Below are 12,938 nucleotides of genomic sequence, written 5' to 3'. Positions count from 1 at the left end.
GATTTGAGACTTGATTATAATAAGACTTTTCAAAGATTCTAGGTCTTACAGTTCGGGCGGCTAGGGTTCAGTCTTCTCTGTTCTCTTCTCTCACGCAGTCGACGCAGATGAATATGATTCAGAATTAGGGATTCGGGGGAAGAAAGGGGGTGGTTGGGGTGCAGGGTGCTCTACGGGTCGGGTCGGGTTAAGGGTTTCTTTTTTTTTTTTAATAATAAAACGGCGTCGTTTATGCATAACCGGCCGGTCACCAGTTCGATCCAACATGCTGGTTTTTGGCCGGTTTGCCGGTTCTTTCCAGGACGGTTTCTGCAGGAGGACCGGACCGTTTGCATCGCCGGTTCGCGGTTAAACCGGTCGAACCGGCCAGTCCGGTCCGATTTTCAGAACCTTGATTTAAATACATGAATTATAACTGATTAGTTATTTAATTTTATTACGATAAATATCAAATTCTATTCCGAATATAAAAATATAAAATTTTATTCCTTCTATTTTTATTTTACCACTATAAAAGACCATATATGCTAGAAGAAAATATCATTCATTTACTAATTACTCTTTCATTAGGTAGTTTTTACAACAATTCTTTTTCTTCTTATGAGGCGTCGTCGCAAGAAGGCAACTATCGTGGACACAAACCACCACACACCTTTCAACTTCCGTGCTCATCATTCAGAGCAATATATGATATGTTATCCATGAAACATTTATAGACCATGGTGTTATCATGTATGCATAAATAAAAAAAATTTCGTAATTAAGCTTAAGTCATTTACCTGTTTGTGTGGTATATTATAGTGTGAAATTACTTTCAATTTGTGTTGTGCAATGATATTATGGTTTAATTTAAGTTTTTGTTTTAGAACTGTGTTATGATTTTATCTCATCATTTTCTCTTAGACATCAAGTTGATGTATTTTTATTTATTATTATTGAAACGGATGTGATATAAAATTTGTAAAAAAAAAAATAAAACTCTCACACTCAATTTATTTTACTGTAGTCTTTTATCTCTTATATTTCTTTTTATTTTCTTCTTATTCATTTTATTTTTTTTAAATATCATATAATTTATTATAATTTATACCAATTAATTAATTATAATTCATTATATCAGTTAGTTTAATTCATTAATTTATAATATGCATGATAAAATAGATTATTTGTTACTTATACGTTTATTCTTCTAAAATCTAAATCTGAATAATTATATTTTTACTTTTAGTTATGAACAAAATATTATTAATAATAAAAAATAATTAACCACTCATATTTTTAATCAAAGTGTTTGGATGATTTTTATATTTATTAATATTAATTGTTGATTATTTTTTATCAATAAATTGTATTATAATTTTATATTAGTTCATAATTGATTAATGATTAATATTCATGAAGCTATGTTATTCTAAATTTTATATTTTATAAATATTTTATTTAAATGTATTTTAAACATAAAAATGTATTATTTTTAATAATATCACACTTTTACTTTTTTTAATTATTCTAAATGAATATTTTATCAAATACTAATTAAAGCCATCATTCCATTTGCTTTTACTAATTTATTATCTAACTATTATATAAAATTAAAATCGTATCAATGAATTTAATATTAAAATTAATTTGGCTTTTTATTTAGAGTGTTTTTCGATTTTTTTAGTCTACAACCAAACTATTCAATTATAAATAGTCACTTCTATCTTATTTTATATTATTAACTAATTAAAATTACTAAAATTTAATAATACAATTCTATTTTATATTTTTATATTTAGTTCAATCCATCTAAACTATATAATAATCATTTTAATTTTTCTATTTTATAATGTAATACTACATACATTAATAGTAAAATAACATAGTAAATTTTCATATTTTAAACTTTTAAATCAATACAAATCATTGTAAATAATACTTATTTATGGCATAAACAAAGAAATATAGAATCTTAAGTTTTGCATATAAAAATTTAAAAATATGTTATATGTACAAATATAATTGCATAGTATTATTTTTTTAATGATGTAGACCAACAACTCTAATTTTATTTCAGGTCAAATTTTAAAAAAAAAAGTCGTAATTTTAAAGGTAGTCAGAAAAAAATAACAAAATTAATCAAAAAAATAATTAACTTATATTATTCTATTAATTTATTTAATATATTAAATTATTTTTATTTATATTAAGATTAATTTTAAATATTTTAAAATAAAAATTATAATTAATTATAATTTGCATCTTAAATTATGTTGGGTACATGATATTCTATTGTGCTGTTAAAAGTAAAAATGAGATAACAAATATAATTTTATCTCTTAATTCAGTATATTTATTTATATTTTATAATTTTTTTACGATTAATTTTGTACGGTATTCGTATATTAAATAAAAATACTTGTTATAATAACAAAAAATAAAATAAAATTTAAATCAATAATTTTATATTCTTTACTTTTTTTTCAGTTTTATTTTGGATTTTATTTTATTACTAAAAGGTAGTGAAATCCTATTGATACTGAAATAAAGTTGCAAAAAGGTCCATATAGTAGAATAAGTAAAATAATGTGATACTCACATTACAACATTCAAATGAAACAACCTAGGATCCAAAATGTTTATCTTTCTCTTTCTCGCCATCTATTATATTATCGATTCTATTATATAAAAATCGATTTTTTACATTTAACGATAGAGTCAACGTAGCATGTTTCTGAGAGTCTTTTTAAATTTATTTTGTTTAACTCATTAAATACAATTTATTATGATGCATTAATTATATCAATTAATTGATTTAATTAGATAGTTAAGTATCACACAATTTAAAATTATGTATATTAATTTGATTTTTATGATATATAAATTTAAAGAATAAATTAAAATAATATAATTTATTACTTATTTAATTTGAATACAACAAATACAAAATTATTTTAGTCAAAAATTTATTATTTTCTAATCTTCTATACATAAAAATGACAAAACAAAATTGTAAAAATAAATTTTTTTATCGTTCTTGCTATTTTAATTTATTTTTTTCTTTTTTTATGTGTAATTTTATTTTACATTAACTTTGTGTATTTAATAACAAAATATACTCATATTAATTCTATCATACAATAATATATTTTTCTCCTATGTTAATCAAAGAATTTCAATAGTTATTAACTACATCTAATAGAATGACTGAGAAGTGAGAACTACGATAAGTTAAACCCATGTTCAAAATGCTGAAATGAAGGAAAGAAAATATTTGATATATGATTAGAGAAAAATATATAATACGAGAAATATACTAAATCTGGATTTTGGAAAAGTCTAGGGACCAGCAGATTTATTAAAATTTGGCCAGCACTTAGCCAGCAAAAGGAAAATGAGTGATTCTCCACCATTAGATGAAATTTCACACCATTAAATACACTATTGATGGCTAATTAATGGCTACAACTTACAAAATCTGCTGGTCCCCTAGCACTCCTCCTGGATTTTTTCTCCAACTAATAAAAGTGAGGTGTCAATTCCTCATGAATTGATTTTTCCTCTAAAATGAAATCACTATTTTCTCATCTAAATTTATTTTAGAAAAATATCTTTATTATAATTATATTACAATTAACATTTAACGAATAATGCATGATTATACTAATTTAGGAAAATATCTTTATTATAATTATATAAAATCAATATTTAATACATTATCAACTAATAAAAGTGAAGTGTCAATTCCTCATGAATTCATTTTTCCTCCAAAATGAAAGCACTATTCTCTCTTCTAAATTTATTTTAGAAAAATATCTTTATTATAGTTATATTACAATATTACAATTATATTACAAGTAGCATTTAATGAATAATGCATAATTATAGTAATTTAGAAAAATAAAATAAAGTCCAGTAATTTATCTTTCGACTGCACACGTATATAGAATAACTTTTAAGAAGGAGTCACGTATCGTAAATACGGTCGATGATTGGAAAACTGTATACTAACATTGATATAATATTATTTCAGGTATATGTTTTGCAGGTATCAAAGAAAAGTGTTGAGTTATTTTTTAGTGGGTTTAAATTATTTATTGTTTATTAGAGAATTTTGTGCATTAGAATTCTCTAATAATTTATTATTTATTTTGAGTTGATTTTGATATGTTCTTACTTGACAGTAAAATAACATATAAAAATTTGTCGGTGAGTGTAAGTATTACTAGGTTATTTATAGTCACATTGAGTATATATGTTTGATTTATTGAAAAAAGTAAATTATTAAAAGTAACTAATAACTATTTTAAAGTTAATACATTTAATACTAGATTAAGAAAAAACAAACAATACATAATATGTTATATTTTTATTAATCAAATTATTATAATTCAAATTAATCTTAACAAAAGAATTTAAAATTATAATTTCAATCTTATCACGTGTATGGCACGGGCTATTACACTTGTGAATAATGTAAAGGAGTTTCAAAACTCCAAACATTAGGGAAGTATTGTAACATCCACCTAGTTATTTTATTAAAGAAAAAGATAGTTATTTTTCTTAACGAAAAAAGAAAAGGAATAATAAAAACTATCTTTGGTGATCAATAATAATATATTTAAGAAAAAATTATGATAACAGCAAATACCAAACACGTAATGCTCCAATAACAGCAAGTAATTTCTCATTTATATGTTCATTCTCTAGTTCCAATGCCTATGTTCTATGCTCCATTCAAAAGCATTCGCCGCTCTTTAGCACCCACTTGTAAATTCTTCATATTTCCAAAGTTTGTCAACACTTCAACTTAATTTCAGGTTTGAATGCAATATCTATATATAGTCCTCAACTTTATTCTTATTTATCTTTTTCAAACAAAAAATAATGCCATTTCCAAGTGGAATTGATTGATTGATGAAACTTTTCTTTGATGTTTACTCTTCTGCTGTCTCTGAACTTTCCAGTGTTTCCTTCAACTTCAACCATGGCCATTGTGGATACTCTGCTTGTAACAGCCAATGTGGCATTCTTCTATGCAATTCTGATATGGCTGCTTCTTCACACTTTGAGACAAAGCAAGCTTCAACGTGCTGTGTTTCTCCAACAAGGACCAAAATTCTTCTCCATTATCACCCTCCTATTCAATTTCATTCTTACCCTTTTAACTATACCTTTTGCAGTTCATGAATATAGGACTAATAAAATAGTGAGATATAGTTCTGTTACATTTGCTCTAACATGGGTTATGGCAAGCTTGATTTCATTCTATTCAATGAAAAAGACAACAAGAGACAACAAAAGATTCCCTTCTGTTCTAGTTCTCTGGTGGGTCTGGGCCAGTATCATAGAGACAATCTCAGTTTCTATTGGACTAATGAAGAACAACTTTGAATACTTGGACTTACTGGAATTTCTTGTCAGAGGATGATAACATAGTTGGTGTGGTTTCCTTGCCTATGTTGTTGTTGCTTTTGTGTTTGAATTTATGTGCAAGAGAAGAACAACACAACACTGACATGGAACAGCTCTTGGTTCACCCTGGAGAAGAAGAAGATGATGATGATGATGATGAAGATGGAGAGAACTTCACAACTGCAGGCATTTGGAGCAACTCACATTTCGATGGCTGAATCCCATTTTTAGAAAGGGTCGAGTTCAGAAGCTTGAGCTTGCTCACATTCCTGATGTTCCTCATTCTGAAACTGCAGAAAATGCTTCTTCCTTATTGGAAGAATTGCTTGGCAAACAGAAACTTGAAGGGGCTTCCTTACTAAAGCTATAACCAGTTCTGTGTGGAAGTCCTTGGCTTTAAATGCAGTTTTTGCCGGTATATTTTATTACTCTTTGGATGCTATGTACTTTTTTACATTTATTGTTTATGGTGATTACTGATTTGTTTTTGTTTTATATTTGAAGTGGTTAATACAATTGCATCCTATATAGGTCCATTGTTGTTTACATACTTTGTGAATTTCTTGGTGGATGATAATTCCAATTCAAGCATCCAATGCAGCCTCATTCTTGCATTCATATTCTTCCTCTCAAAGACATTGGAGTCACTGAGCCAAAGACAATGGTACTTTGGTGCTCAGAGAATTGGAATTCGAGTGCGCACGGCTCTTATGACTCTAATTTACAGCAAGTCCTTAATGATCAAGTGTGCAGGGCCAACCCATGGAAAAATCATAAACTTGGTGAATGTGGATGTTGAAAGAATTGGGGATTTCTGCTTGAACATTCATGGAGTTTGGTTGCTTCCAGTTCAGATTATTTTGGGCTTAGTGATATTGTACATAAACTTGGGATTCTTGCCTTCAATTTCTGCACTTGCTGTCATCATTTTGGTTATAGTGTGTAACACACCTTTGGCCAATATGCAAGAAAAATTACACTCCAAGATCAAGCTTATAGAGGAGGATACAAGAATCAAGATGACTTCAGAGATAATGAAGAACATAAGGATACTGAAATTGCGTTCATGGGGATCTACATTCTTACAGAAACTCCTCCAATTGAGAGACACTGAGAAGAGTTGGCTGCAGAAGTACCTCTACACTCGCTCAGCAGTAGCCACTCTTTTCTGGACTGCTCCAACTTTGGTTTCTGTTGTTACTTTCGGCATCTGCATACTGGTGAACACAGAACTGACTGCGGCTACTGTCCTCTCAGCCTTGGCAACTTTTCGGATTCTGCAGGAACCAATCTACAATCTTCCTGAGCTGATTTCCATGATAGCTCAAACGAAAGTCTCTCTTGATCGAATCCAAGAGTTGATCAATGAAGAGGATCAGAACCAGTTTATGAACAAGCACACTTCAAAAGATTCATCAATTGTTATTGAAATCAAGCCAAGTGAATATGCACGGGAAACAAGTGATGGAACCAACAAGAAACCAACAATTCAAATCACAGAAAACTTGAAGATAAAGAAAGGTCAGAAGGTAGCAGTTTGTGGTTCAGTGGGGTCTGGAAAATCAAGCTTACTTTGTTGTATGCTTGGTGAGATTCCATTGGTTTCCGAGACATTGATCAAAGTCTATGGAACAAGAAGTTATGTGCCACAGAGTCCCTGGATTCAATCAGGAACAATAAGAGAGAATATCCTGTTTGGAAAGGAAATGAACAAGGACTTCTATGAAAATGTTTTGGCTGGCTGTGCTTTGCATCACCATATCAACATGTGGGGTGATGGAGATTTGAATCTTGTGGAGGAGAGGGGCATAAACTTAAGTGGAGGCCAGAAACAACGGATTCAACTCGCAAGAGCTGTTTACAATGATTCAGATATTTACTTCCTTGATGATCCTTTCAGTGCAGTTGATGCTCATACCGGAACTCATTTATTTAAAGTTAGTACTAATTATTATTGAGCTTGTTGTTTCTCTTTTTTAATTATCTGTTATTTCAGCTTCATTTCTTTCAAAGTACTTCACTAAGAACAGGACATGCTGTACAGAAATGCCTTATGCAACTTTTGTTTGAGAAGACAGTTGTTTATGCTACTAGTACTCATCAACTAGAATTTTTGGAAGCTGCAGATTTAATTCTGGTAAGCTTATACAAAACTTGTCTTTCAGTAGTGAAACTACTAATAAGTGTTTGCCTTGTCACCATTATTTAATTCCATTACTCCTTTAGGTAATGAAAGATGGAAAAATAGTGGAGTCAGGAAGGTATAAAGAACTCATAGCATGTCCCAACTGTGAATTTGTTCGACAAATGGCTGCTCATGAAGAAACAATAAACCAAATAAATCCATGGCATGAAGAGAACTCTATTAGCTGCAGGCCCCTTCAAAAGAATCAAATTGAAGTTGCTGAAGAGAATCTTCAAGAAAGCATAAGCAATTGGAAGAGAAACAAAGAAGAAGAAGCAGAGACCGGTCGAGTGAAATGGAGTGTTTACTCAACCTTTGTCACATCTGCATATAGAGGATCACTTGTTCCGGTCATTCTTCTCTGCCAGATTCTGTTTCAAGTGATGCAAATGGGAAGCAATTATTGGATTTCTTGGGCTGCAGAACAAACTGGGAGGGTAACCAAAGGGATGCTTATGGGAACATTTGTTCTTCTTTCTGGTGGAAGCTCTATCTTTATACTTGGAAGGACTGTTTTGATGGCAGTGGTGGCTATTGAGACATCTCAGCGTCTTTTTCATGGAATGATTACATCTGTTTTCAGAGCACCTGTTTCATTTTTTGATACCACACCATCAAGCAGAATCCTCAGTAGGGTCAGTTCATCTACTATTCTTTATATGTAATTATTGTTATAATTTCTATTCATGTTTTAACCATTTTTCCTTCTGAATTTTGATGTTACAGTCATCAACAGATCAAAGTACAATTGACACAAACATACCATACAGATTAGCAGGGCTAGTGTTTGCACTAATTCAGTTGTTGAGTACGATCATGCTAATGTCGTAGGTCGCGTGGCAAGTCATCCTTGTGTTTCTTGTGGTGTTTGCTATCTCCATATGGTATCAGGTAAGTTCATTTCATAATGGATTCTCAATCTTATATGTAAATAATAATAATAATAATAGTAATAAAGCAAGTAATGTTCTTTGCAGGCTTATTACATTACTACTGCCAGGGAATTAGCCAGGATGGTAGGGATCAGAAAGGCCCCAATCTTGCATCATTTCTCAGAATCTATTGCTGGGGCCACCACGATTCGTTGTTTCAATCAAGAACAAATATTCATGACCAAAATCAAGGATCTTGTTGATGAATACTCTAGAGTAGCCTTTTCATAATTATGCCACCATGGAATGGTTGTCAGTCCGGATCAATTTTCTCTTCAATCTAGTCTTCTACTTTGTTCTCATCATCTTGGTTACTCTGCCAAGATCTGCCATTGATCCCGGTAAGTTCCTCCTTTCCCATTTAATCTTTAATGATAGCAATTACAAACATCATACATGAATGTGAGAACCAGTCTTCTTTGAGAGTAACTAGTTCATAATTAACTTAAGAAAAGAAAATTAATTTTCTAGATTAGTCCCTAATCTGTATTTGATCTTTCTAGATTTGATATTTTGGATGATATACAATACTTGACAAATCACAAAACAAGTAACAACCAATGAAGTTGCTTTCACTAAAAATATTGCATTTATGCCCTAAACAATTGATTGCTTCCTCTGATTTGCAGGCTTGGCAGGTCTGGTAGCTACTTATGGTTTGAACTTGAATGTACTTCAGGCTTGGGTCATATGGAACCTTTGCAATGTTGAGAACAAGATGATATCTGTTGAGAGAATATTGCAATTCTCTAGCATACCAAGTGAAGCACCACTGATAATCCAAGATTGTAGGCCTGAACCAGAGTGGCCTATGGAAGGGAAAGTTGAGCTTCAGAATATTCATATTCAGTATGATCCGGCTGGTCCTACGGTTCTCAAAGGTGTCACTTGCACATTCCCGGGGCGAAAGAAGATCGGAGTAGTAGGGAGGACAGGGAGTGGAAAATCAACTCTGGTGCAAGCCCTTTTTCGAGTGGTGGAGCCTTTGGAAGGAAAGATACTAATAGATGGAGTACATATTTCCAAGATTGGTCTGCATGATTTAAGATCTAAGCTTGGTATAATTCCTTAAGACCCAACCTTGTTTCTAGGCACTGTTAGGACTAACTTGGATCCTCTAGAACAACATGCGGATAAAGAACTCTGGGAGGTTAGCATTATAGAACTCTTTTGCTAGAAAATATTCGATATTTATATGGAACTGATAAAGAAAACTTTGCTCTTCGGGTTCTCAAGAAGTGCCATCTTGCTGAAATTGTAAGGCAGGATCCAAGACTTCTTGATGCACCAGGTAAAATACACTCTTTTTTTTTTTTAAGAAAACAAAAAGAATACATTACACCATTCAGGAGTATAACTGTGACAAGCCTTAAAAGTATTTTTGTGCTTATTATGTTTAGTTCTATCAATTTGACATTGGTTGAATTTGTTCAATGTTAGTGGCTGAGAATGGAGAAAATTGGAGCGTTGGACAAAGGCAACTCGTTTGTCTTGCTAGGCTGCTATTGAAGAAGAGAAGGATTTTGGTTCTAGATGAGGCAACAGCATCTATTGACACTGCAACTGACAATTTAATTCAAAAGACTATTAGAGAAGAAACTAGTGAATGCACAGCAATTACTGTAGCACATAGAATCCCTACAGTTTTTGATAATGACTTGGTTTTGGTCCTTGATGAAGGTACATGAACATTCATTATGCACCTCAATATATTAGATTATAATATCAATGATAATCAAACCTAGGAAAGCATATATCTCATAACATTGATGATGTTTACAGGGACAATTGCAGAGTATGATGAACCAGATCATTTGCTGCAGAACAATACTTCATCTTTCTCAAAGTTGGTTTCAGAATTTTTGAGGAGATCATTAGTAGTTGCCAAAAAAGGACACAGAAACCAGACACTCAGAGGCGGATCTAAGGGGGCCTAAAGTGGCCATGGTCACCCCCATTTTTTTTTAAAAAAGTAGTATTATTAGTTTATTATTATTATTACATAATATATATATATATATATTATAGATTAAGTATATTTTAATATATTACACACTAAAAAAAATTACATGTTAGTAACTTAATATGTATAAATTATAATGTATATTATAATATATTAGTAGCAAATAAAAAAAAGTATAAAAAATAATAAAAGCTTATGAATATATAAATAATTGAAAAGTTATTGAAATATAGAGGTTTGAATTAATATAAAAAATCAAAACAACAACAACAAACAACAACAAAGCCTTGTCCCACTAAGTGGGGTCAGCTACATGAATCAAACGATGCCATTGTGCTCTGTCATGTATCATGTCTACAGAGAGATCGTTTACATGTAGATCTCGTTTGACCACCTCATGGATGGTCTTCTTAGGTCTTCCTCTACCTTTCGCCCTTTGTCCATCTTCCATCTCATCCACCCTCCTGATTGGATGTTCTATCGGTCTTCTTCTCACATGTCCAAACCACCTGAGACGCGATTCAACCATCTTTTCCACAATGGGTGCTACTCCAACTCTCTCCCTTATATCTTCATTCCTTATTTTATCCAATCGCGTATGACCACTCATCCATCTCAACATTTTCATCTCTGCCACACTCAACTTATGTTCGTGCTCCCCTTTAGCCGCCCAACACTCCGTACCATACAGCATAGCCGGTCTTATAGCGGTGCGATAGAATTTACCTTTAAGTTTTAAAGGCACTTTTTTGTCGCATATAAAACCAGATGCACTCCGCCATTTTGACCAACCTGCTTAGATCCTATGATTTACATCCTGTTCAATCTCTCCATCATCCTGTATGATGCACCCAAGATACTTAAAACTTTTAACTTTTCGTAGGATGTTTTCTCCAATCTTCACCTCTATATTGGAGTTTTCCCTTCTCAAACTGAACTTACATTCCATATATTCCGTCTTGTTACGGCTTATGCGCAGACCATACACTTCTAGAGCTTCTCTCCATAACTCCAACTTCTTATTTAGGTCTTCCCTTGACTCTCCCATAAGGACGATATCATCGGCAAAAAGCATGCACCATGGCAAAGGCTCTTGGATGTGTTCTGTGAGTACTTCCAAGGCTAATGTGAAAAGGTATGGACTTGAGGATGATCCCTGGTGTAATTCTATACCAATAGAAAATTCCTCTGTCACACCACCTTGAGTCTTCACACTAGTTGTGGCCCATCATACATGTCTTTAATTGCCCGAATATATGCGATCCTTACTCTCCTCTTTTCTAAAACCTTCCATAAGACCTCCCTTGGTACCTTATCATATGCTTTTTCCAGATCAATAAACACCATATGTAGATCCCTTTTATTACTACGATACCTCTCCATCATCCTTCTTAATAGGTATATCGCTTCAGTGGTAGATCTGCCTGGCATAAATCCAAATTGGTTCTCTGTTACTTGTGTCTCTTTTCTCAACCTCCGTTCTATCACCCTTTCCCATAACTTCATAATATGACTCATAAGCTTAATCCCTCTATAGTTTCCGCAACTTTGTATACCCCCTTATTCTTGTAGATAGGTACCAAGGTGCTCTTTCTCCACTCATCAGGCATCTTCTTTGACCTTAAAATCTCATTAAAAAGCATGGTTAACCAGTTGATGCCTTTTTCTCCAAGACCCTTCCAAACTTCAATCGGGATATTATTAGGTCCTACTGCTCTGCCATTTTTCATCTGCTTTAGAGCCTCTTTTACCTCGAAGTCTCGAATCCTTCGATAGTAGTCAAAGTTTTGATCTTCTTCCCTTGTGCATAATCGACCAAGGCTCGGAAGAGTCTTCTGTCCCTCATTAAATAACTCGTAGAAGTAGCTCTTCCACCTTTCATTAATCTTCTCCTCTTGAGCCAATACCTCTCCATCCTTATCCTTTATGCACTTAACCTGATCCAAATCTCTCGTTCTTCTTTCCCGGCTCTTTGCGATTCTATATATACCTTTTTCTCCTTCTTTCGTGCCCAAAGACTGGTAGAGACCCTCATATGCTCTTGTTCTTGCTTCACTTATAGCCACTTTTGTTTCTTTTTTAGCCGCCTTATATTTTTCCCAATTATCTGCATTGCGGCATAAAGACCACTCTTTAAAGCATTCCCTTTTTATCTTTATCTTTTCTTGTATACTTGCATTCCACCACCAGGACTCCTTATCTCTTGGTCCTATTCCTTTAGATTCACCAAAACTTTCTTTTGTTGTTCTTCTAATAACTTCTGCCATCTCCCTCCACATCTCTTCCGCGCTTCTATTCCCATCCCACTTTGCCTCTTCTCCTACCCGTCTTAGGAAACTTCTTTGTTCCTCACCTTTCATCCGCCACCACCTCGTCCTTGGGTTCTTCGTATGATGTCTTTTCCTCAACTTTTGCTCTCAACGCGAAAATCCATGACGAGCACCCTATGTTGTGTTGTCAA

General features: G+C 32.5%; 1 pseudogene; it reads left to right on the top strand.

The window, feature by feature from the left end:
* Positions 1–4,896: 4,896 nt before the first annotated feature.
* On the top strand, positions 4,897–10,590 carry LOC112721758 (putative ABC transporter C family member 15; annotated as a pseudogene).
* Positions 10,591–12,938: the final 2,348 nt, after the last annotated feature.

Source organism: Arachis hypogaea, chromosome 11 (genome assembly GCF_003086295.3).
Source record: "Arachis hypogaea cultivar Tifrunner chromosome 11, arahy.Tifrunner.gnm2.J5K5, whole genome shotgun sequence".
NCBI classification, from domain to species: domain Eukaryota; kingdom Viridiplantae; phylum Streptophyta; class Magnoliopsida; order Fabales; family Fabaceae; genus Arachis; species Arachis hypogaea.
This window is presented reverse-complemented; position numbering and strand designations above follow the sequence as displayed.